The sequence below is a fragment of the Triturus cristatus genome, chromosome 7 (genome assembly GCF_964204655.1).
Source record: "Triturus cristatus chromosome 7, aTriCri1.1, whole genome shotgun sequence".
Classification (NCBI taxonomy): domain Eukaryota; kingdom Metazoa; phylum Chordata; class Amphibia; order Caudata; family Salamandridae; genus Triturus; species Triturus cristatus.
Window position 1 is genome coordinate 1643844965 of NC_140590.1, and position 13400 is coordinate 1643858364.

A 13400-nucleotide genomic window follows, 5' to 3' on the forward strand; every position below is an offset into this window, starting at 1 on the left:
CAGAATCACAGGATGTGGACGCGACCCCGAGGCTCGAACCCTGGTTTCCATCACCAAAGTCGGCTGTCTAGTCTAGCCTCCTCGCTGGTGGTCTTTAGTCTTCCCACGTCACCCCCCTTACGCACCCCTGCCAAGGATGTAAATACTGCCTCATCTACTCTTGCACAGCTGCAAACTTTACCCACTTCTCAGCTGTGAGAAAGAGTGTCTGTGTCCTAACACAGTGCCCTTCCATTGCCGTTCACTATACCCGTCCCCTTGAATGGAAACCCACCAGTCCAGCTTAATCTGTTCTGTAACTCGCCAATGTCCCTTGAAAAACAGGCTGCACTCCCTCTGCACTGGAAATGCTCGGTGTTTATCAGACAAGCTGCGGAGATGTACAGCCCTCTGGGCAGAATAAAACATATTTCTGCTGGAATACCTCACCTAGACAATGTGTCGAACTTTAAAAAATATATATTTTTGAAAAGACCACTAGATGGCAACCTAAGACCACTGCTTTAGATCAAGTAATGGTACCAGCTAGTGCGGTTCTATGTAAAGAGGAGGTTGGGCACTATAATCTATATTTATAATGCATCGTGTTATGTTGAAAAAAATGCTAATATGCAGTCTAAGTATGCGTGTATTTTAATTGCATTCCATACACTGAGTGATATAAGTAAAGTTCGAGATCTCAGTGGAAGAAGTTCTCGTTTTCAAGTCTGTCTTGATTTTGTAACATGCAAATAATTCCCTGTTGCAAGACAATGACTGTTTCCTCCTGTTGAAAAATGACTTAGACACACATAAAATGTTTTATTGCTGTAAATTGTCCCCATCCCTTGACTATAATTGATCCATATATTAAATGTAAATTGGTATCACATACTTGTAAAGTGCTTTGATACCGGGCAGGCCTGGGTGACGCTATGCGAACCCGCATACATACATAAAATAGGAGCATATGGGCCAGACCAGAGATAGCAGCTCAGTAACCTTGGGTGAATTCTCTGCTCTGAATCCTGAGTTGAGGTCACAATGGGCTAAGTGAGTGCTGGAGCCAACAGTTCCCAGGGCTTTATTTGTAAAAAAATATGTGCGGGCCCAGAATTTTATTCAGAGGTCTGCGGCCGGTGCTATGGGATGTCTGGAGTACCAAGACTGCATAGTGTTCATTCCACCTCATGTCTCTTCAATGTGCCACAAGATTCTCACTACCATTTAATTTCACTCCTTCAGGTCCTTTTTCATCTCTAATGTAAGAATGTGGATTACCCTTGTCAGGGGAACCTTTAAAGTCCCAAAATTAAAGTGAGCTCGGCCTGGTAGCTGTGGCAGACAGCAGAAAGGGCTTAACATAAGGCAAGGTGTACAGTATTTATGCAGTATCACAACATTAATAAAGTCAAAATGCAAGACAATAATTCCAAAATGAATTCGAAAAACAGTACAAATGAATATACAAAATGGCAAAAAACAATAAGGGGAACCGCAGATGTGAATTAAAACATTTTAAGTAGAAAAAGCACCAAGAAGCACAAAGTGCTAATGACAATGGTCATGGCAGACCAGGACCTAAGTGCAATTTATGGCCAAATTGCGACGGAGTGCTGGTCGGATACACTAACTAGATTTACCGTCAAAGATTTTACCTTCTGACTTTGGGCCTGATGTATTATTCAACGGACGGCTTGTTGTGCTGCCAGGGGGATGGAATACATTACTCTGTCACCCTGTTGGAGGGCCAACCCCCTGAATTTATAAATGACAGCCAAACTGGTGGTCATTTATAAAGCATTGGCAGGAACTGCTAATGCTGTGGTTCCTTTCAGTGCTTTTCACTGTTTGGTGCAGGGATCTGGCTACATGACGGAGCCCTGCGCCAAACAATTTACATTTTTATTTTAAAACAGAAAGTCCCAAACTGTATTTTCTTTTTTTAAATGAAGAAGAAAATGCCCCTCTCACCTTGGAAGTCATCGACCATGGTGGTGCATTATTCCTTTAAAAAAAAAAAGAAATCTGTTTCATTGCTTCCATAAAGTGTGCACACATATATGATACATGCAGTGCTGTTAACAACCATATAGACAGATAACACCCTGGCAGATCCAGGAAGTGCACTTCTGGCTGAACAAGAAAGCCCATGGGGTCATGGTCCACCATTACAGACATACGCATCTGAGATATTTCACAGAATACCATGCCTGCTGTGGGTGATTGGCCCCATTACCATTGGGCATTATTCCTTTTTCAATACCCCTCACCCCCAGGGTTTGCCTGTCGGTGATGAACCGTAAGAAAATGGCTATATGACTGCCCATTCTAATTGGGGCGGCAGACTATAGCTATTTCTCCGACAAGACTATGACTCTGACGGAGTAGCCACCACCACAGCCAAACCTATGGTTTAAACGCATCTAAATCGGGTAGGTGGACCGTTATTTTGACAGCAAGCATACTCCGTTGCTGTTTTATACTATAGACTAGGTAGGGACTTATTTGCAAGTTAAATATACCAATTAGGAATGTGCCAATTTTGCCATGTTTAAAGAGGGGACACAGGCATTTTTTTTCTGATTTGCAGGGATAAAGCGCACAGAGTTCTAAAGTCAACAAAATATAGAGTCCAGCAAAAGTAAAAAAAAAGGTTGATTTCTTACACCTGGTTTCATCTTTGTCTGTATTTCTCTTCCTCCCTATTTCTCCATTGTGTGTTTTTCTCTCTCTCTTCCTGGTGGGTCAAAGTCAGATGAGGAAAAAGAAGTGCTGATCCCCCAAAATGTATGCCGGTGGGCTCCACTTCCAACCGCTAGCTCAAATTAAGCACTGCCTTCTGCAGCCTGTGGAACACTCGGCAAAGCCCCTGAGAAATATGTCCTACAAGAGGCAAATCACAGAGGGAAATGAGAAGCCCTCAGCTCTCCCTCCAACTCCTTGCACCAAGATAAATGTGGCAGAAGTTCCATTACATGACCGTAGGCATACTGTAAAGTGGGGAGGAAGGCTTGTAGGCCCTCTGGGCCTTCTCTGGCCTGCTATAGTGTCCTTCGAGCAGTGTGCTGTATACTACAATACTAGAATGTTGAGAGCTCGATTGAAGACAATGGAACACTAGCGGGCTATAAACACTGGTACAGGCCTGCTGCTGTCAACTTTTGAATGTCGTATTCTGTGGTCTCTGTCGCTCCTGCTTCCCTGTTTCTAAAGAATATGTGGATTGCGCAGGGCAACGAGAGAGGGAGAGACTGTAGACAAGGCTTCTCAATTGAGTACATCAGGAGCTACTGGTAGCTCTCCAGCTACCAGGAAGTAGCTCTCCTGTGTGTAGCCCAGCTTACTAAATTAGAAGCTTGCGTTTGTTTCAATTAATATATCTATCCCAAAATTCAAAAGCGTGTATTTAAGATGAAAACGTGTATTTTGAGAACTCAAAAGCTGATGTTTGGAGAAAAATAGATATCCAAAATGTTTATAACAAGTGGGGTTGCACAGCTCACAAAGTCCAACAGGCCAATGTAGGTTGAAAAATGTGCTTCTTTAATTGGAAAAGTTTTTCTTAAAAGCATTAGATTTTGCAATCAATTCAGCCAACGCGTTTCATTCCCATATAGGGAACTTCCTCAGGGCTGTAAAGATACAATAAGACCACATATAAATAACAAATATAAGAGACTAACAAATATAAGCAGCACACAAAAGGCAAAAGGGCACAAGACATAAAATGAATAATATTTTCCCTGAACAACAACACAGTGCTGTGCCGCACATACAAGATTAAACTGCAGAGACACAAGGAAGAAGAATTTTAAACAAAACACAGTATATTTGAAAACTCAAATACACTAACCCACATAAGGAAGATTTTAAAAGCACACCATATTATTAGGACATTAGCAGTGATAACACTGGAACCCAACAATTTAATTATATTAAATAAATAGTGTACCAGGATAGTGGAGTTGTTCTGATGGTATAATTATACAATTCTTACTTCCTACTGACGGTATTGTTTAGTCGAAAGAGGTAGAGTATACAATAAAAGAGGGAGGAGGGAAGTGGGGGAGGAAAAGGTAACACAAAAAATGAAACCTAAAGAGGAATGCGAAAGTACTGCCAATTCTCTAATCAAGAGAGACCTTAGATAATGCTTACCAAGAGTAATATCGACGGAGAATCACAACGTATATCTGCCAAAATTGTAAGAGCTCATTGCATAACGGACGATAGCTGTTCATGCAAAATATGTGTCATGCTCCCAAGTAGCCCTAGTAAGCAACATGAAAAAAAGAGCGATAAAGAGAAAATGGTAAGACATAAAGATCTCCAAAGAGAGTTTAAAAAAAGATTGCATAATAACATTCAATCCAAAAGAAAAGACAATAACAATCATGATAGTATCCGAATAACATCAGAGTCAAAAGAGACCCGGGTATTCACTACAGCGACCACTTCAGGAAAAAGAATTAATTGTGAACACACCTGAATCAAAGCCCAAGCCACTCCAAAGTAGGGAGACCCAAGTCACTCAGGGGTTAGCAAGAATTTCAGATCGGTGTTGTGCCGCTGTGATACCTCTCCGTTTGGCCCGTATCTGATGAGAAAGTAAAAAAAACAGGCGAGACAGATTGCATAATGCCAAAACTAGTCCAGATGGTATATCCCAGGATAAAATTAGAGAGGATTATATTTTGAAAAACATTAAAATCTTGAGTCACAAAAATGGTCCTCAAAAAGTTCACTATAGGTATAGTGCTTCCATATATACACACCTGCACTTATGAACAAGTCATTTAGAATGAAAGCAGACGTAACAATTCGATATGATGACGAAAATGAAATAATCAGAAAGCAGTAGGTATCTAAAAGAAGGGAAATATATTGGAAAATGTATATGATGTCTTCAAAGAAGAAAAGATACATAAGTGATAGCAAGAAAATCAAAACCTACAGCATCCAACCATCTCAGAAACGCAAGGAAGAAAGCCCCCTCACAACCAATGATGAAATGTATGTACCTGCCTAAAAAGCCATTCAACAGAATGCCAAATAGCGCTCGATATTATTGTGGAAAAAAAACATTCCCTTTTTCTGTTTAGGCACAAATGTACTAAAGACATTCATATTGCCACGTTTTGTACCTTTCGCCGGTTCATCTTGTCATCATTGCGTTGTCCCAAGTCATAAAGAGTCAAAAATTGTCAATTAAATCACATGTATTACATCGTGATTCAAAAAGTGTAATAGCTTTAAGCACAGCGTTCCTGTCAAGCCATGAAAAGAAAAAGAAAGAGAAAGAAAATATATAACACAGCAAATACACAAATCAAGCAAAATAAACTAGATATCCCTCCATATATTAAAAACCCATCTAGTCGACTAGGATCACATGTCCCAGAAGTCATTAGTATCCAACCAACAGAGGATCAAAAATGGTTATAAATATCATCAAACCATCCTTCCCTGGACCGCAATGCGGAAAACAGGGGCCCCTCCGAAAGTTATATCGTCAGGCTGGGGAGATGAAAACCAAAAAATTGTCCACATAAAGGAGAATATAGCGTAGGCAAGCCACTCCAATGAGCAAGAAAATGCCGATCCCGGGCAATGTCACACAGGGCATCATCCAAAGACGCACCCTCAAAAACCCATGTACGAACACTTGTCTAGGAGGGGGATAAGAATCACACATCCCTACTCTCAGAAAAACGCCCCGTATCTTCTTACCTCGCAATCCGGGAACGTGCCGTATATCGTGCTTCCTATCAACACGGGTTACCATCACAGCCGGGTTTAAATGTACAGAGCTCCGCCCTCCATTCATGCAAAGAGGCCAATCAAATCGGATATACCACGCATCCCTAAGAAATCCGTCTCGGCAACCTGGAACTTATTGGGGACCATTTTTGTGACTCAAGATTTTAATGGTTTTCAAAATATAATCCTCTCTAATTTTATCTTGGGATATACCATCTGGCCTAGCTTTGGCATTATGCAATCTGTCCCACCTGGTTTTTTTACTTTCTCATCAGATACGGGCCAAACGGAGAGGTATCACAGCAGCACAAAACTGATCTGAAATTCTTGCTAACCCCTGAGTGACTTGGGTCTTCCAACTTTGGAGTGGCTTGGGCTTTGATTCAGGTGTGTTCACAGTTAAGTCTTTCTCCTGAAGCAGTCGCTGTAGTGAATACCCGGGTCTCTTTTGACTCTGATGTTATTCGGATACTATCATGATTGTTATTGTATTTTCTTTTGGTTTGAATGTTATTATGCAATCTTTTCTTAAACTCTCTTTGGAGATCTTTATGTCTTACCATTTTCTCTTTGTCGCTCTTTTTTTCATGTTGCTTACTAGGGCTACTTGGGAGCATGACACACATTTTGCATGAACAGCTATCGTCCGTTATGCAATGGGCTCTTGCAATTTTGGCAGATATACATTGTGATTCTCAGTCAATATTACTCTTGGTAAGCATTATCTAAGGTCTCTCTTGATTTGAGAATTGGCAGTACTTTCGAATTCCTCTTTAGGTTTCAATTTTTGTGTTACCTTTTCCTCCCCCCCTTCCCTCCTCCCTCTTTTATTGTATACTCTACCTCTTTCGACTAAACAATACCGTCAGTAGGAAGTAAGAATTGTATAATTATACCATCAGAACAACTCCACTATCCTGGTACACCATTTATTTAATATCATTAAATTGTTGTGTTCCAGTGTTATCACTGCTAATGTCCTAATAATATGATGTGCTTTTAAAATCTTCCTTATGTGGCTTAGTGTATGTGAGTTTTCAAATATACTGTGTTTTGTTTAAAATTCTTCTTCTATGGTGTCTCTGCAGTTTAATCTTGTATTTGTGGGACAGCACTGTGTTGTTGTTCAGGGAAAATATTATTCATTTTATATCTTGTGCCCTTTTGCCTTTTGTGTGCTGCTTATGTTTGTTAGTCTCTCATATTTGTTATTTATATGTGGTCTTATTGTATCTTTACAGCCCTGAGGAAGTTTCCTATATGGGAACGAAACGCGTTGGCTGAATTGATTAAAAAATCTAGGGACTTATGTAGGTGGGCTTGCATTTACCACTTCATAAATACCGAATCATACCGATTCGGTATTTATGAAGTGGTAAATGCTATGTAGGTAATTGGTCGGTAAATATTACCGATTCGGAATAATTCGGTAATTACCGAATCGGTATTTACCGAATCGGTAATGAGGCATACCTTCCCATTGATGGGAAGGTATGCCTCATTACCGAATCGGTAAATACCGATTCGGTAATGGGGGAGCACATGCAAGGGTGGCAGGGTGTCACATTGACACCCTGTTGCACCCCTGATTCGGCCATGTGTGCACATGTGGCACACATACATGCCCTGAGGGCATGTGTGTCTGCCACATTGCACACATCTACGGGCAAAATAATGCATTTACACACATATTCGTCATTTACCACCAACTATTAGTTGGTGGTAAATAACGAATCCCCACACACACCACACAGTCCCCCTACATCTGATTTCTGTATTCGGAATTTACCGAATCGGTAAAATTACCGAATCGGTAATTTTACCGATTCGGTAATTTTACCGATTCGGTAAATTCCGAATACAGAAATTCTCCCCCTACATACCAAAAGCCAAAATACCGGTCGGTAACGGTATAATTACCGAAAATCGGCCGTTACCGACCGGTATTTGGCTACCTACATGAGGCCCCTAATGCTTTTAAGCAAAAATTTTCCAATTAAAGAAGCACATTTTTCAACCTACATTGGCCTGTTGGACTTTGGGAGCTGCGCACCCCCACTTGTTATAATTGTTTTCTGATCTGGAGCACAATGACGCCACTCAACGGCTGGCGTAGGGGTTGGTTGCACAGCGCCTTCACACATAGGAACTGGCACGAGGTGCGGCATAGAAGGTCCGCCGTTGCTGTTTGTTTGGTTTTTGATATCCAAAATGTATTTAAAGCTATTTGAGTGAAACATATGCAATATTAATAATACCTTGGTGCTTGTCGAATTTCAGCTATGACTGTTGTGTATCATCCCATTAGAAGCATTCAAAATTGAAAAAAGGCTTTTTAGACTACTGATGGCAACCCTGCTCGACCCACTGAGGTGATCACTGCTGGTAACCTTGCATGGGTGGCCACTTATGAAATCTTGTCTGACGTGGTCACTATTAGAAAACAATTAATATTAGTAGCTCTGGATGCTTTTTTATTAAACATGAGTAGCTCTTATTAAATAAAAAATTGGAGACTCCAGCTGTTGATGAGGGCACACAGCACGCCATCCCCACTCCCATTTGCCATTACTCCCAGTGTCACTGGAGCCTCGGAATGAAGATGTGGGAATTCTGCTCAGCTGCTGCTTTCCCACCCTCTGCCAAATGCAGAAAAGCAAATCATCAGAGCAGAGGGAGAATCAGAGACTGAATTCTGTATATTTCCATAGCTTTTGCTGTCCATGTGTAATAGTTAATTACTGTGATAAGGGATGTGGTGAACGATTGTTATAAATTTGTATTTATTTATTTAGTGGCCCAGGGCCATAAGAGCACTTTAGAAGAGTACAGTTACTAACAATCAATGCAGGAGTACATTAGAGCCACAACACAGGAAAAATTGAAAGCACACATTCGACAGTGAGTGGGAGATAAAAGATTTAGCCCACAGTGTCTTTCAATGAGAAGAGCTCCTTTTTGAAGGTAGCATGACATGTGGTCATATGGAGGGTCGGAGCGAGGGAGATCCAAATCCTAGTGGCATTCCAGAGAATGATGGTTTATTTACCCCTCATGTTTGAAGGTGGGGTGCTCCAGGAGAAGGAATTGGGCATTTCTTGTACACCAGCTTGCCACAGACATTTTCAATTTTTCAGTGCGAGGAGTGGTGCAGTGCCTTTTGAGTAGTGCAGGTGTTTTAATTTGGGCTCTACATGCAGCCATTGGAGGGATAACAGGATAGGAAGGGTGTGGTCAAGTTTCATGTGACCAGTAACAAAGCAGGCTGCAGCATGTAGAATAACTCTGAGCTGACTTACATGAACTTTGGGGTTGCCTGAGAATAGTGAGATCCCATAGTCAAGTCTGGAGAGAACCAACGCTGTACAACAAGTCTTGTTCTGGGATAAACTACCTTATCCCCCAGAGCAGCTTTAGCTGAAATAAGGGGCTCTTGCCCGTGATGGTGATGTGACTCTGGAAGTTGAGCCAGCTATTGACGGTGAAGCAAAGTGACTTGGCATTCTGAAAAATGGGTTGTTCGACCTCCAAGGCAGGGGAGAATGCTATCAATTTTTGCCCAGATAGGTTGTATTTCTTCTGAGATATAAGGGGGAATTCTGTTTTTGCAGAATTGAGTTTAAGGTGCTGAGTTGACATCCATGTATGAATTTTCATCAAGGTGTTGGATAAGAGGGTAATGTCATTTGGGAATGAGACATTCAAGTAGATTTGCTTACTGTTAGTGTACAGGGGAAAGAGGGTGACACGAAGAGGCCCCAGAGTGAGGTTGAATAGGGTGAGAGAAAGAATCAAGCCTTAGTGACCACCTGTTGCAGGCTATCTAGCTTTGAGGCAGCACTCCCAATATTCAAAACCTGAGAAGGGGTAAACTAGTCAAGGACTACACCCTCAATGACCATTCGATTCTCCATGGCGCTTATCAGATCATGGTGGTTGACTGTGTCAAATGCGGCAGAGAGATCAAGGAGAACAAGAAGGCATAAGATTCCAGTGTCAAGGATGCGCAGAGCATCGTCCACAATCTGCAAAATGTAAGTCTCATTGCTGTAGCCCTGCATGAAGCCAGATCGGAGTGCGAGGACGTTGTTTGCATGGATGTGAGGCGACAGATGGGAGGCTATGCAGCTTTCAATCACCCTGCCTAAGAAGGGAATGGTGGAGACTAGATGGAGGTTGGTAAGGTTATTGGGGGTCAGTGGGGAGTTTTGGACAACTTTTAGACAGACTAGAAATGTACCCTGTTGGAGGAAGTAGTTGCCCAGGGTGGACCAAAATGGGAGTAGCTGTTTGGCGAGGTCTTTACTGATGTAGCTAGGGATGGTGTCTGAAAGATGATTTGAGGGTTTCACTTTGGACATGTTCACCTGTAATTCTGGTTCTGAAACTGGGGTGTAAAGGGACTAGGGCACTGTGAATTGAAAGATAATACATTTTCCTTGGCCTTCTTCTCAAAGGTAGCAGGCAGAGAGATATTTACGTCTTAAACTTTTTTGAAGCAAGAAATCCACAAAATAGTTTCATAAGGCCTCAGACGACTTGAGTGTGGTTTTGGAAAAAGAGTTGTTAGCCTGTTTAATTTTTTTAAATAAAAATGTATGTCTGTTGTTAGAATTCTACAATTTGAATAAGTTATTGTATATAGGTAATAAAAACCGTAACAATAGTGCATTAAAAATGTACAAAACAATTGATTAAAAAGCTTACTGCGATGAAGTAGCTACTATCTATTGACCAACGCCCGACTGCTTGACTGCTTGCTTTGAGTGGAGTCATCGAATTAAGACAACATAGCTTTAAAAGCTAATGCTTTAAAATATGAATATTTGATGCCTCCTTCTTCTGTTGTTAGCAGTATCCGGGATGGATCTGATATGCATTGACTTGGCTCTAAAGATGTGTCCTTTGTAGTTTTTTCCTTGCAGATCTCAGCCTTACCAGAGTCATAGTGTAGGGTGGTCATCTCCATTCTTTCTTGAAATTTCTGAGGTGCTTCCTTTCTTCGTAAAATCTTTTTGAGAACCAAGGTAGAGAAGGTTTAGGTCTGCTGCGCTTGCTCTTCAGGGGTGCAAACTATCCTATTGAGGATTCAATTAAGTTATTACATTTACCTGAGGTCTTGTTGATGTTAAGTTTGGGAACAACTGATGCAAGAATCTGTAGAGCTGTGTTCACAAGGGCTTCGATATCGATTCTACTTGTGTACCTAAACCAGATTGTTTCCTTTTCTAGGTTGACTGGAGGTTTTAGTCTAGGTACAGCACACCGGGAAGGGGATTAGAAAGTAGTTAGACCACTCTTCCAGGATAGAATCATTGGCTGTTAGGTGGCATATGAACAGTTCCAGAGTGTAGCTCTTGCATTGTGTGGGTTTCTGGCAGTGTTGCAGGGGGTGATTTGTTGGTAAGAAAGGAGGTGAAGGTGTTCATTGATGTGTTGTCCTCAGTACCCCTGTGATTTTTGAAGTCATCTGGGAAGATGATGTTGTCTGACCTTATTTATTAGGATGTGAAGAGCTCCATGCGTTATTCGACAAAAGTGTTGGGTCTGTCCAGAGGGTGATAAATAACATTCATTGTGAGGTTGGGAGCAGTTCGCGAGATTTCAAAAGACATACACTCAAAGGATTGAAAGTGATTTATGGGAAGAAGCCTACAGTTTAATGAGTTTCTGTGAATGACCACTAAACCCTCACCATGCATGTCTTCAAGGTCACAACACAGTATGGAGTAGAGTGGGGGCAGTAGAAGAAGAATATTGTTTGTAGCATCATTGAGGCACGTTTCAGTGAGAAACATGGTGTCAATGTTGAAATACTTGATCATTTCAGTGACCTCGAGTCAGTATTTGACTGCAGCAGTTATGAAGCATGCATCTAAGGGAAGAGCTGGTGAGTTTGTAAACAGGGTGTCCGGGGGTACAATGTGCACTTAGATAAGGTTGAGTGATTTTGGTTGATTGAGTTTGTGTGATTTTTGGGTGGCTGTGTGACGTAAGTCAGGGTGTCTGTGCTTTATGATGACGGTGGAAATGGGTAGGTAGTCTTGTGTTTGGTTATGTGGCTGATTGTCAGTGGGCTTGGTGCTTTGATGAGATTGCATGTGCCTTTTTGTTTTTTGTTTTTTTGTTTGGATTCTTTATTGAGAATATTTTGTTACAATCACTATTATTAAGCATTGCATTGGTGAATTTATGAAATATATATTTGATAATAGTTATTGGTGACTTTTTGACAAAGCTTTTAACATCAATGCAACACCTGAAATGATATCATTGATGACAACACTGCAAGGTGCTAGAGTTTAAAATGTAACATTTTAACTGACAAATTCATCTATTAATTCACTTAAAACTTTTTTTGTGTGAGAAAAAAGCATATATAGATTTATACAACTAAACTGTGTATCCACAGGAATGCTCCAAAGTAAGCCCACTATTTCTGCAAATCAGTGACCTTAATTTGATTAATTTAAGCTCAGTGCCCTAATTTAATGTATTAACATAGTGCATAAAAGTACAGCATCAGGTCATCAAATGATAATCTCATACCTACATCCTTTTTTTATTTTTTTTATTGACAATGCAACAGCAATTAGGTAATTCACGTTATACCTTTGTATACAGCATATTAAAGACGACAAACAGAGAAAAAAGGAAAAAGACAACACAACAGAAGGAAAGTAAACACCATTGCATTGTGCGTTTTGCATGTGACTTTTTCATTGAAGGGAAAATACGCCTGCTTAGGTCTGAGGGAGTGGTTGCCCCTGGGGATACTGATTTCTTGTGGTCTATTATTCAGAGAAGGGTGCTGACTGCTGAGGTTGTTTTAGGCAACATTTATGAATTGTAAGCTAGTTGCTAAACACTGATAAGTCTTATTTAAGTATGTCCACTACTTGAGATGAGATAAAGAGGACAGGAGGTTCAAGATGGGGGGCATTTGTGGCTCAGGAGAGAGTAGGGCTTCCAGAAAAGGTCAAGGGAGGTCTGTGGTTCAGATGTGCTGATGATAGGGAACCTGAGGATAAGGAGAGCCTAGCATGGGAGAGGGAGCAAGGGAAGGGATGATGTGTCAGGAGTGGATAGTTGCCGAAAAGGTGGGGGGGGAGTGAAGTGGAAGGAGGACTGGGGAACATTTACTTGGAACATGATTTTCCCATTGTTAAAGATGGAGTTTGTAAAGTTACCAAAGATGCCGACAGGTGATACACATTTGAGTTTATGTCCAAAGGAAATCCTTATTAGTGACGAGAAGTCCAGATTTTGTGTTAGGAGGTGGACTATAGATTGCTGAAGAGAAGGGGTCACTTTCAAGACTTCCTTTTCAGTTGGTATTGGTCTGTGAAAAGGGTTTCTGGGAAATCTCGAAGGATCTTGTATTTCAAGTTTTTCATTGCATATTTTGAGAGATTCAAAGGATATGCCATCTTAAAAGCATTGACTATGAATTTAGAGAAGCATTTCATGAGAGACGCAGGATCGGAGTGTGTCATCACCATAGGGGACTTGTATCAGACGGATTACTTCAAATGAGGGGAGGGCTCCTTAGAGATTTAATTCATTCATTGATGAATAGAAGTAATGTACGAGATGGGCTGTAAGAAGGCAAACAGTAGCTGTGAAAGGCTCAGCAGCTGTTGAGCCATATGGGGCGT

At 41.1% G+C, this 13400-nt stretch overlaps 1 long non-coding RNA gene across 1 annotated transcript in view; it reads right to left on the bottom strand.

Annotated features, from left to right (window-relative positions):
• Positions 1-3510: 3510 nt before the first annotated feature.
• LOC146812618 (uncharacterized) overlaps positions 3511-13400 on the bottom strand; it is a 43781-nt gene continuing 33891 nt past the window's right edge. Inside the window, exons 2-4 of the long non-coding RNA XR_014966878.1 lie at positions 4468-4579; positions 4141-4253; positions 3511-3614 (exon numbers count right to left, since the gene is read on the bottom strand). This is a non-coding gene — a long non-coding RNA (uncharacterized LOC146812618). The remainder of the gene's footprint in view (positions 3615-4140; positions 4254-4467; positions 4580-13400) is intronic.